At 38.7% G+C, this 13,196-nt stretch overlaps 1 protein-coding gene across 2 annotated transcripts in view; it reads left to right on the plus strand.

Annotated features, from left to right (window-relative positions):
* The window catches only part of exoc2 (exocyst complex component 2), a 294,362-nt gene that overhangs the window by 96,240 nt on the left and 184,926 nt on the right, over positions 1 to 13,196 (plus strand). The window lies entirely within an intron of this gene.

Consider the following 13,196-nt stretch of genomic DNA (forward strand, 5'->3'; position numbering starts at 1 on the left):
CACTTTCGATCTTGTTTCCTCGATTTGGAAATAATCCTTTGCTTTAATCTATGCAATAGATATTTTAAATCATCCCAGTAACCTTTGTGCACTTTGGACACGGGGGCCCATCTTTCAGTGATTTATGGTGGCAGGTAAAGGACATAACTAAAACAATGCATCACCTTGTTGCCTCAACACTTTACCCCTTCTTCCCCCTCCCAAAATATTGAAAAAATAATTGTTCAGTTTACAACATAATACCAAATCTCGGGCTTTTCTCATCACATGTGCTGTTACAGTCTTTGTTTTTGTCATTAGATATTATGAGCAAGTTAGCATTCATATGCCCCATTTTAGATAAGTTCAGGACAGTTTAATTGCCATATTTGTTGCATTTTTGTTTGTCAAATTAGAGCTCCTGAAATTCAGAAACATAATACAAACATTTCAAAACATTTCAATTTGAAAAGGAAATCATTTAAAACTATACCGGGGTTATACAATGTAGTCGTCTTAGTGGGGAACACTACACAGAGGCAACTCGCCAGACTCTTTCACATTCAGATCAACCCAAAATAGGATATTCCTATGCTACAGTTGGAATAAATCCATTGAGAGACTTTGTTTAATTGGAAATGCCTTTATGCAAAACATTAACTCAATGAGTAAAAATGTTGACTTAACCTGAGTGCATCATATCCATGTATCTCTGGGCCGCTGTGATTCTTAGGATAACACTAATTACAGTATCGTAGAAATTTACAGGACAGAAGGTGGCCATTCAACTGATTGTGTCTTTGCTAGAGCAGTCCAAAATCAATCCCACTGCCCTGCACACTTTCCATAGCCCTGTATCTTACTCTGCTTCAAATGTTTATCTACTCTTCCATTAAAAGATTCAATAGCCTTTGCTTCAACCACTCCCTTTGGTAAAGCACTTAACAACTCTCTGCATAAGGAAATTTATCCTAATTCCCTTACCTCATTCTCTCAGTGACAATTTAGATGGATGAACTGATTCCCCAACCAGAGGAAATAATCTTTCCCCATTTATTCTTTTAAAACTTTTTTCTTAATTTTAAAAACCTCTATTAAATCTCCTCTTAGTCGTCTTTGTTCTGGTGGAAATAGAATGAAGATACTGGAACTTTCATCAAAGCTAATATTTCTCATCCCTGGTAAATCTATGCTGTACGTTCTTTATGGCTAAAATGTTAGTTTGCAAATGTGGCACCAAGAATTGCATGTAGTGCTCTAGCTGTGGCCCAATCATTGCCGGGTACATTTTCATTATAAACGCTTCGGCTTTGTCCTCTATGTTCCTATTTACAAAACCCAAAATGCTATTGCACTTTTCATGGCTTCATCTATCAACAATTGCACTTTCAAGGAATTATGTATTTGTAGGTCAGGCAACGCCTGTGGAGAGAGCAAACAAGTTAACGTTTCGAGTTAACATATCCACTCCATCACCAGGACCGCCTACTTCTATCTCCGTAACATCTCCCGTCTTCGCCCCTGCCTCAACTCATCTGCTACTGAAACCCTCATCCATGCTTTTGTTACCTGTAGACCTCTCCTGGCCGGCCTCCCAGCTTCCACCCTCCATAAACTTGAGCTCATCCAAAACTCTGCTGCCTGTGTCCTAACTCGCACCAACTCCTGTTCACCCATTCCCCCTGTGCTCGCTGACCTACATTGGCTCCCGGTCTGGGAATGCCTCGATTTTAAAATTCTCATCCTTGTTTTCAAATCCCTCCATGGCCTCGCCCCTTCTTACCTCTGTAACCTCCTACAATCCTCAGATCTCTGCACTCCTTCAATTCTTGCCTCTTGCGCATCCCAGATTTTAATCGCTCCACCATTGGTGGCTGTGCCTTCAGCTGCCTAGGTCCTAAGCTCTGGAATTCCCTCCCTAAATGTCTCCTCCTCTACCTCAGAGTAAACATGTTCCTACAAAGAAAAAGTGTGGGACTGTCAAAGCTAGAGCCCCCTGGATGATGATGAGCCTACAGGGTAAGATAAGGCAGAAAAGGGAAGCTTATGTCAGACACCGAGAGCTCAATACTGCAGAAAGCCTAGAGTATAGAAAGTGCAGGGGTGAAATTAAAAAGGAAATTAGCAAAGCAAAGAGAGGACATGAAAAAATACTGGCAAGTAAAATTAAGGAAAACCTGAAAATGTTTTATAAATACATAGAACAAGAGGATAACTAAGGAAAGACTAGGCCCTATTAGAGACCAAAAAGGAAACCTATGTGTGGAGGTAGAAGATATGGATATGGTTCTGAATGAATACTTTGCGTCTGTCTTCACAAAAATGGGGGACGATGCAGAGACTATATTTGAGGAGGAGGAGTGTGAAATATTGGATGGGATAAACATAGTGAGAGGAAATATTAAGGGGTTTGACATCTTTGAAAGTACACAAATTGCCAGGCTCGGATGAAATGTATCCCAGGCTGTTAAAAAAAAAAAAGCAAGGGAGGAAATAGCGAAGGCTCTGGCCATCATTTTCCAATCCTCCCTGGCTACAGGCGTGGTGCCGGAGGATTGGAGGACTGCTAACGTTGTACGGTTGTTTAAAAAGGGAGAAAGAGATAGACCGAGTAATTATAGACGAGTCAGTCTAACCTTGGTGGTGGGCAAATTATTGGAATCAATTCTGAGGGACAGCATAAATTGTCATTTAGAAAGGCATGGGTTAATCAAGGACAGTCAGCATGGATTTGTTAAGGGACGTCGTGTCTGACTAAGCTGATTGAATTTTTTGCGGAGGTAACAAGGAGGGTCGATGAGGGTAATGCGTTTGATGTAGTGTACGTGGATTTTAGCAAGGCTTTTGACGAGGTCCCACGTGGCAGACTGGTCAAAAAAGTAAAAGCCAATGGGATCCAAGGGAAAGTGGCTAGTTGGATCCAAAATTGGCTCAGTGGCAGGAAGCAAAAGGTAATGGTTGACAGGCGTTTTTGTGACCGAAAGGCTGTTTCCAGTGGGGTTCAACGAGGCTCAGTACTAGGTACCTTGCTTTTTGTGGTATACATTAATGATTTGGACTTGAATGTGGGGGGCTTGTTCAAGAAGTTTGCAGACGATACAAAAATTGGCTGTGTGGATGATAGTGAGGAGGAAAGCTGTAGACCGCAGGAAGGTAGCAATGGACTGGTCAGGTGGGCAGAAAAGTCACAAATGAAATTTATTCTGGAGAAGTGTGAGGTAATGCATTTGGGGAGGGCAAACAAGGCAAGGGAGTACACAATAAATGGGAGGATACTGAGAGGTGTAGAGAAACAAAGGGACCTTGGAGTGCACGTCCACAGATCTCTGAAAGTAGCAGGACAGGTAGATAAGGTAGTTAAAAAGGCATACGGGATACTTTTATTAGCTGAGGCATAGAATATAAGAGCAGGGAGGTTATGCTAGAACTATATAAAACATTGGCTAGGCCACAGCTTGAGTACTACGTACAGTTCTGGTCACCACATTACAGGAAAGATGTGATTGCACTCGAGAGGGTACAGAGGAGATCTACAAGGATGTTGCCAGGGCTGGAGAATTTTAGCTATGAGAAAAGATTGGATCGGCTGGGGTTGTTTTCTTTGGAACAAAGGAGACTGAGGGGTGATTTAATTGAGATTTATAAAATTATGACGGGACTAGATAGAGTGGATAGGGAGGACCTATTTCTTTGAGCAGAGGGGTCAGTGACTAGGGGCATAGATTTAAAGTAGTTGGTAGAAGGATTAGCGGGAAGCTGAGGAGAAATGTTTTCACCCAGAGGGCTGTGGAGGTCTGGAACTCACTGCCTGAAAGGGTGGTAGAAGCAGAAAGCCCTCAACTCATTTAAAAAGTACTTGGATGTGCCCTTGAAGTGCCGTAACATATAGGGCTATGGACCAAGTGCTGGAAAGTGGGATTAAGCTGGATAGCTCTTTATTGGCTGGCACGGACATGATGGAACGAATGGCCGCCTCCTGTGCCGTAACTTTCTATGATCCTATGACTTTTTAGACTTTCCTTTCTCTGTACTTTAAAACTTTGAAAATAACTGCTCCAGGCTGCAATAACTTGGAGGATTTGGGATTTATATATTTCACTACCTAAGCACGTATGGTTTTATCTCTATATAAACCTATTTGTAGTTAGAAAAGAATCTGAATCATCTGTGTAGGTAACATTTAAAATTATGCACTTTCATTTTCAAATGAAAGTACCGGAAAAAATGTATTTGTTAGGTTATGTTTATGTTTTGCTAGTTTTGCCTAAATAAACTCAGATTTGATAGTCCGTTGCATGTGTCATTGCCTCATGGGGTCAGGTTGTAGCTGGTTGGGAGCAATCTGCTTAGCCAGCATATGTTTTAAAATACTGGCTGTAGCAGGGTAGCAGAAATTTGTATTACATATATTTTCAGATGGCACAATCTTAATGGGTCCAACTCCATTTGAGGAGTATCAGATCTTTTAAAGAGATTGTGCATTCATTTTAAAGCAGCAGATGAAAACCATCCTTGAAGCATCAGATTAAAAATTCTCAAAAAGACCACAAACGGTTTCAGACCACCTTCACCTGAAGAAATATAATTTGAATTTAGTAATAAAGCTTTTCGTTGTGCTCAAAATATATTTGACATAAAATATCTCCAGCTTTTGTACATCTTCCTAGATACTATGCATGCAAGTGGGAATATTAATAGTCAGTGGGGTTAAATCATTCCAAGTACTCATTTTGCTCCAAAGCCTGTGCATTATGTACCTCAAGGGCTTCCAGTGTGGTGAGCCAGGCTTTTATTCGGGGTGAATCTCTGGCTGGGAAGTATTATAAAAGCAGTGGATGAGTTGACTTGATTGTACTTTTTTTGCTTTTACTCTTTGTTCAGAACTAATGTGTATTGTGACCAGGAGTACATAGTTTAAGCAAATTAAAGGTTATAAATGTAACTTTGTACAAATGAACCAAGTTAAATTAATTTTCCAAGTATTGGTTACTCAACTCATTCTGTAGTAAGCTCCCACTCCCATTAGCACAGATGATCCAGCTTTGTCTAAGGCTATACTTTGAGTCAAGGGGAAACATTTTTTAGCTTTCTGTGGGATCCATCTTAGAAATAGGATAATTCTGCCAGGAAGACATTCCAAACTTTTTCCTCATTTAAAATCAATGCTGCTTTGAACCAGAGCAGTTTGAGAGTATGTCACCCTCAGCTTCACCCATTGCAAGACACAGAAACTTAAGACTTTTGGAAGCCTTACAGCTGTTGCTTGAGCCAAAATAAACAGGCTGCCAGGATAAATGGCAGTGGAGATCATGCTTTACCCAGCCTGGTCAGCTGTAGTATTTCCAGTGAAGACTGAAGTTGCAGACCACAAGATTCCTGATGAATGGTTTCAGACCACCTTCTCCTGAAGAAATATAGAGCAGGCTTACACTTAATGGAATTCAATTTGAATTTAGTAATAAAGCTTTTCTTTGTGCTCAGCTTTTGAATGAATTTGACATAAAAGCACAAACTCTCCAGCTTTGGTACATTTTCCAAAAATGAACTGCTACAGATTTGACATTTCCTGAGGGTTCTGGCAGCAGAACCGCATCGATGTGTTAAAAGATGATGTACACATCAATTTAAGAAAGAGTCAATTTTAAATTCTTGAGGTTTGATATATTAATTTATTGCACAGATGCAAAACAAATTTATGAAAATCTGCTCCCTATTCAGATATTTTCAGAGTATAAATTCAAAGACTTTTTAATACAATAAAGGAAATGGGTAGTTTTAAATTTAAAAGCATCTGACAGAATCTTAGAAATAAGGTTGAGCTTGTAACTTCAACTTAGGAGGTTGTGAAGGTTTTAGGGTATTGAGTTGATCCCAAGGAGAACAAGGAAACCTAGCCCAGTGCATCTTTCTGTCAGTTAGTTTGGTTGACAGCTTAATAGTATCTTTACCAATACTGGGTCGTTGTTGCAGACAGATGCTGAAAAGGAAGTAAGCTTCATCACCGTAATCAAGCTGTAAACAGTCAAAGAGGAGTTACAGTCACCTTGAACTGACCTGTTCTTGGGAATTGCAAATGGGAATAAGTGTCAATAATTTTGACAACTTCAAAAAAATATTTTTTGCTAATGACTGTGCCTGTGGTACATTGTTGTATGGAATAAGTAGCTGTGAGCAGGATACAATATGGTACAAATGAGGAGTTAATATGTTACTCTTGAGTGACTATTGTGCAGTAGCATTTTTAAAAACCTAATTTTATTGGGTAAGTAATTCTCTTTATTTTTCCACCTGATCTAACATCTCTGCAACTGAGAGGATAGGTGTATAGTCTGCTGCTAGGTTATTGCCATTGTCCCCTTTTGCTGACCCCCAGGAGGTGACAATGCCTTCCCCAGAATAACTCTCAACAACATTATTCTGCTCCCTTCTGCCAAGAGGTGTGGCTTAGATCAGGATCTCAACAGAGTGGGGCCAGCCATGCTGCCTGTATTGTTTCAAAATGGTGCCTATGTCTTGTGATTCTGCTTCAATTTACTAAATACTGCAGCTAGATAGAGTAATCAAATGTTCTGGAACCCTTTATTCACTGACTTAAGAATCCGAATTAGTCACGTCGTCCTTGAGGTATTTTTCTGTGGACGAAAAAGTTGCATAGAAAAAAACATGTTTTGGAATGAAAATTGTTTCTTGCAGGCTCGCTTTGTTCAGTATCCCAGCCAGAAATGAGGTACTCAAATAATGTATCTAGATTTGTCTGGCTGGTTGCCTTTGGCAAATAGGGATCAGCATCCTTAGCACTGGAATTGCATCCAGCGCTCAAATGTAAATATAAAGCTAAGTACTGTCTGGGAATTGGGCACAATGAATGATGTGTACTAACTCCAAATCAGTCCTCTGCCTGTGTGTGTTTTTTAACTACTAGCAATCAGTTTACAGAGTTCCTTGATGGAGCACTGCGCACATTAAATTCACTGAAATGAAAGCACTCGGGTAACGTGACAGGGATTTTTTTGTAGCACCTCCCCCTACATGTGACATCTGTTTACAGATTGCGCTCTCAATATTTTTTTTCTCTCGGTTGAGTATTTTCTACAAATATTTAGTTGGATTTGAGAAAGTGGGGAATCAGAGGGTGGAACAGGCCAGGTTTGGCTTGTAAACAATCAGAAAAACAAGCCCTGCAAGTAGTTTTATGCATCTATTCCAGTGAAATGTGCACAGGAATCTATATTTATTTTGAATGTAAACAAAATACACAGGGCCGATCTTGGGGTCCATCATGTTCCTCAGTTTTAATCCCTAAATTAAAGTTTCCTTTTAATTTTACGCTACTTGTGAAATTGCACTGAAAATTGGAATTAGGTGAAATGCCAGCACCTTATAGTGTAATCACTCTCTTCACTACTAGAAACAAGAAACTATTTATAATCATGGATAACTGGTCTTTACAGTCATTTTTGTGTTATATTTTGTGCAAAGCAGATGTGGGGGTTATAGTATAGATTATGGCAATATTTGTACATGTTCCAAGAACAGTAATTAAGGTATTTTGCATTAGTCAATAAATTGTGCTTGTTAGCATCTTTGTGTGTTTTTTTTTGTTGCTGAGGGTATTTAAGCAAAGTGGATTTTTGGCTTTTTGTTTGAAAACAATTCTGGTGTGTAGCGCAGATTCAGTGTTCCTTGCTGTTTTCTTGAAGACATACAAAATTTCTATGTAAATCTTTGGTCCCCTTTAAGTCTACACAAATCTATCACACATTAGACTGTCAGTAAATTAGTTATTTAACTTTCAAAGATAATTTAAGAACTGTTTATGATTTGGCTTACTACAACAACTTGCATTTATATAGCGCCTTTAACGTAGACACGAGCCACATAAGGAGATATTAGGACAGGTGACGAAAAGCTTGGGCAAAGAGGTAGGTGTTAAGGAGGGTCTTAAAAGAGGTGGAGAGGTTTAGGGAGGGAATTCCAGAGCTTAGGGCCTAGGCTGCTGAAGACAAGGCCACCAATGGTGGAGCGATTAAAATCAGGGATGGGCAAGAATTGGAGGAGCGCAGAGATCTCGGAGGGTTGTAGGGCTGGAGGAGGTTACAGAGATAGAGAGGGGTAAGGCCATGGAGGGATTTTAAAACAAGATTGAGAATTTTAAAATCTAAGCATTCCCTGACCAGGAACCAATGTAGATCAGCGGGCACAGGGTTGATGGGTGAACGAGACTACTATGCTGCATGTGTATTTGCATTTTGTTCTACCCTTGCAATTTCATTTAAAGCATTGCTTTTGGTTTGTAAAATAGTTAGAATGGATACTTGGGAATAATCTAATTAAAAAGTTAAAATGACATGAACTTCAGCTGTTAAGTTTGAATAGTTTATAATTGTCATCTGAATCCTGTGATTAGATTACAATCTTGAAATCACTCCCTTGTATTCATAATTTTTTGCTGTGTAACTTAAAATTTATGGAGGGTACTCCTGCTTTTGTTCAGTTTATATGTTAACAATAGACAGTCTTTAAATTTGCTTTGTATCTTTGATTATGAGGATGTTTACATAAGAGCATTAATGATTGTGACATTAGTGCAGATTTATTGAAAAATAGCCTGGGGTTACTGGCAAATATAATCTTAATAAATAATTGTTTTGAGGGTTGTATAGTTTTCAATGACCATTTTAATACAAGCTCATTTTTCTGTTTACCTACCTAGTATAGATGGTGATACACCTCGTTACAAAATTCTAGTTATCTTTCGGTATAAGAGCGGTTTTGGAGTGATGTACATGTCTAGTTAAAACCAGCATATTCTTTCGAATGGATTAGTTTTGTGTTTTTCTTGTGCTTTCTCAATCCTTGTTGGATTAACAAGCTTTTCATACTTGCCAAATACTGGGACTAGCACAGCAAAAAAAAAAGAGAGATAGCTGAAGATGTAGTTATCTGTAAAAGGGCACTAGAAAGTTAAACCAATCTGCTTGTGGAAAAGCACAAAACTAGGGAAAGTATATCTTACTACACTCAATGATGTTGCTTCCCTACATAGACCAACCTCTGTCTTTTCTACAGACCTACTGTTATAATAAACTTTTGTGTGTCTGTTTATATTCACAAGATAATTACAGATGAGAAAGGCCATTCGGCCCACCTAAACTCATTCATCCAGAAAGATTCGAAAGTACCCCCGCCCCCCACCCCCATTGCCGCATCCAATTGTTTCTGAAATGCTTCATGGGTTTTTGTATCCACTACTTTATCTGGAAGTCTATTCCATATGTTGATCACCCTGCGTGAAGAATAAGTTTCTCACATCAGTCCTAAATTTAGCTTTTACTGGTTTGAACCTGTATCTCTTTGTTCTACTCTTGCAATTTCATTAAAATTTTTATTCCAGATTTACCTTTTCCATTCCCTTAACTATCTTGTATACCTGTAAAACATCGCCCCTCAGACATCCTGTTCTGAGGCTGAAAAGCTCAAGTTTCGCCAGTCTTTCCTCATAATTAAGACCTCCTGATTGTAGGGATCAGCTTCATGGCTCTTCTCCGCCTTCAGCTCTTGAATAATTCCCTTGAGTCTCTGCAGCCAGAACCAGACCACTGTACACTTTGATCAAGACTTCCTCTGACTTATATTTTACTCTTTTGGCTATATAGTTCAATAATCTATTCGCTTTGTTGGTTGCTGCTTTGCTAAAATTGAACATGTTGAGCGTCAAGTCTATTAAGATTCCTAGGTCTCTTTTCAACTTTATCCTTAGGTACTTCAACACCAATCATGAACTATGTGTATCAATTATTTTTACTTCCTATGTGCAGTACTTAGGACCTGTCTGCGTTAAATTTCATTTCCCATTGTTCTGTCTGCATACATATTTTGTTCAACTCACTCTAACTTCTAAACTGCCTCCTCCAATTCCACTGTTCCACTTAGATTGCTAATTTAACCACTTTGCATTGAGTTCCACATCATTTTGTAGGTTAGAACCAGCAGTGGCCCCAAAACTGAGCTCTGAGATACCCCACTCAGCACTTTCTCCCTCCCCCACTACAATATAACTCCTCTAACAAGTACTTGTTATTTTCTACCCTTCAGCCAGTTTCTTATTCATTACCAGGGTTCACCTTGTATCCCAACAGCTTTTAGTTTAACTAATGGCCTTTTGTGTGAAACTTTGTCAAGTGCCTTTGAAATTTTTGTAGGGCTTTCCACAATCCACATGGGTTGTCCTTTTCTCAATGAATTACAATTAGAGTCTGTTTCTCAATTTTCTCCATCCTCTTTTGATTATGTCGCCTGTGTTTTTCTCCTCTTTAATCGGGCAAATGAAAATAACTAATCATATTGCCCAAAACTTTTCTCCATATTTCAGTGTCCCAGGATATCCCAGCAAAAGAATTCTCCAAGGTGCAGCCACCATGATAATTTCTCACCCACACTATTATAAGCACCTAAAAATAAAATTTCTTCCATAACATGCACACAATGAATTACAAACAACTCATTCTACTGCCTTCCCCCTCCCTATCCAGAAGCAATGTAATGTAATTGTTGAACACTGGAATTTGGGGTACAGATTCTCCCTTTCCTACCACAAACCAAGGAACGTTTGTGTAAATTGGAATGCTGCAATCTTTAGAACTGCATGTGGAGATGCCGGTGATGGACTGGGGTTGACAATTGTAAACAATTTTACAACACCAAGTTATAGTCCAGCAATTTTATTTTAAATTCACAAGCTTTCGGAGGCTACCTCCTTCCTCAGGTGAACGATTTTCCACATCGTTCACCTGAGGAAGGAGAAAGCCTCCGAAAGCTTGTGAATTTAAAATAAAATTGCTGGACTATAACTTGGTGTTGTAAAATTGTTTACAATTAGAACTGCAATTCAGCTTTCTTTAGCAGAGGAATTCAGAGGATTCACTGTGCCTTTTGTCGAACTGCAATCTTGTGCAGCCATTCCCCATCAACTATCCCCACCTCCAGTTTGTCTGTATGCCTTCCCAGAAGAGGGAGGAGCAGACACCCTGTTTTGGTGGATAAAGGAAAAAAGCCTGTCAGGGGCAGAGGGGCGAAGCAGACATTGTTGAGTGGGGAGCAGTGCGGTAAGAGAGAGGGAGAGAAACCAAACTGTGGAGGACATCTGAGTCAGCTGGGAGTAGAAGGAAGCTCTGTGGGCCCACTTCGTTTTTTTAAAAAAAACCTACATCCTTTGACTCATGGTGAGAAATGCCATGGGAAATCCATTAGTATTTCAGTAACGCTGTGTCATTTACTGGCTTCCTGGTAAAACTGCCTATAATCGAGGCAGTTCAAATACTGAAGCGACATTACAAAAAATTAACACCATGTCCAGAATTAGCACTATATCCAAGAATGCAACCCATGTGTCCATGAATCTATCAGCAGATAGCCAATTCCACTGGAATAAATTAAGCCTGAATGGAACAAATCATATATATTTGAAATGAAGGAAGGTAAAGGAAGATACCAAATAGGAATTGAGAGTGTAAGTGTGAGACGATTCAGTTTCTGACATTATAGCAGCTGCTTTTGTGTTTTCTTTTAAAGGTACAGTAATGGTTGTAAAAAGCTTAAAAGCATAGTTGGAGGTCTTCCCCTCCCCCATTGATGATGCAGTCTGTCTGTTAATGGCTGACAATTATATAAATGAGAGTGTGTTTGGAGAATACTCTGTCAGTAGGGAGGGAAGAGAAAGGGCCTCAGGCTGCACTTATAAACTTGTCATGTTAATTCTGGGCCAGCTGAGTAGGTTTAAAAACAGCCATTACACAATTGTCCAAAACAGTCCTAGACTACTTTTACAAATTGCATAGTTATGATTTTATAATTTAACTTTTTTAAAATGCACCTCTTTTAATGTTATAACATTATGAAGTACAAAAAGTTTTGTTTTGCTGGTTACTGGAATTGGATATTCTGGTAGATTAAATTACTAGATGCAGACAGTAAAATGGCCCATAAGGAGTTCACAACATTCTACAAACAAGTTGGAATAAAATCTCATGCTAGCAGAGGGTTAATTAAAGCTTTTCTTTTGGGTTGACAGTGCAATCGATATGGTCTTACCTCCCTGCAGGATTTGTCAAATCTAGGAATTTTTAAAAAATGGTATGCACTGAAAAATGTATTATGTATTTAATGTTTTAATCCAAAAAAATTAGTTTCCAGACTGAAGTTTGTATTCTTAAACTTATTTGCATCATGTGCCAATTCACGTTTTAACTGCGTTTACTATTTAAATGAAGGGAGAACAATACTTTTTATACTAAAATCTGCATATTATCCCATTTTTGTAATTTAACAACATTATTTGAGTAGCATAGAGATCCTTTCCCCAGAGATGCTTGGATTTGATTAATCCAGCTCGGAGATTGGATAAAAATCTTTTTTTTTTGCGGTTTGATTACTCAAAGAACATTAATATGGGCCCTTTCAGCCAAGTTCTTAGTGTGCATGGCTCCACAACACAAAGCCCCTCTTGCAGTAATATAAAAAATAGAACTCATTTAACAGAATAATGAACTAACAGTTTAGGTAAAAGTACCTGTCTTTTTTTTAAAAAAATCTTTTATTTCATCAATCTTTTGTTGCCCTTTGTAAGGGAGTAATCTTGAGTGCCATGGTGCGATGCATGGTCAGGATCAAGATCAAATTTATTATTAGGATTGTCACATTTGAGGTGGCCTGTTAAGCCTGGAATCAAGGTCAGTCTACTCGTGGTGAGTTGAGGTTGGGAGGACTGCTGATTTACATCCTTGGCAGAGCAATGTTTTGATTATTTTTGGAAAAATATGCAGCTGGTTCAAAACGTTCTGCAAACCAGTTTGCATGGTCTGTTTGTACTAGAATTGCTACTGTAGTGACTTTTGCTGCGACTTGTCTATGACATTTAATAGCCAATGAACTACAAAAGTTGCAAAGGAATAACTATACTAGTTATGTATGAATTCCCACACTCCTGACAGCCAGGAGTATCAATATTAAAAAAAAACCACATACTGCACTTCAAAAAGTAATTCATTGTAGGAAGTGCTTTGAGACATTTCAAAGTGATAAAATTTTGTATAAATGCAAATATTATTTCACAGAATTTTTGTTTTTTTAAATAATAGCTCAGGAAGGAAAGTAATTGCCTTTTCTGGGGGAAAGCCGGTGCAGGGTTAATTTGTTATTAGGAAATCTCATCAAAAATG

Source organism: Heptranchias perlo, chromosome 2 (assembly GCF_035084215.1).
Source record: "Heptranchias perlo isolate sHepPer1 chromosome 2, sHepPer1.hap1, whole genome shotgun sequence".
NCBI lineage: Eukaryota > Metazoa > Chordata > Chondrichthyes > Hexanchiformes > Hexanchidae > Heptranchias > Heptranchias perlo.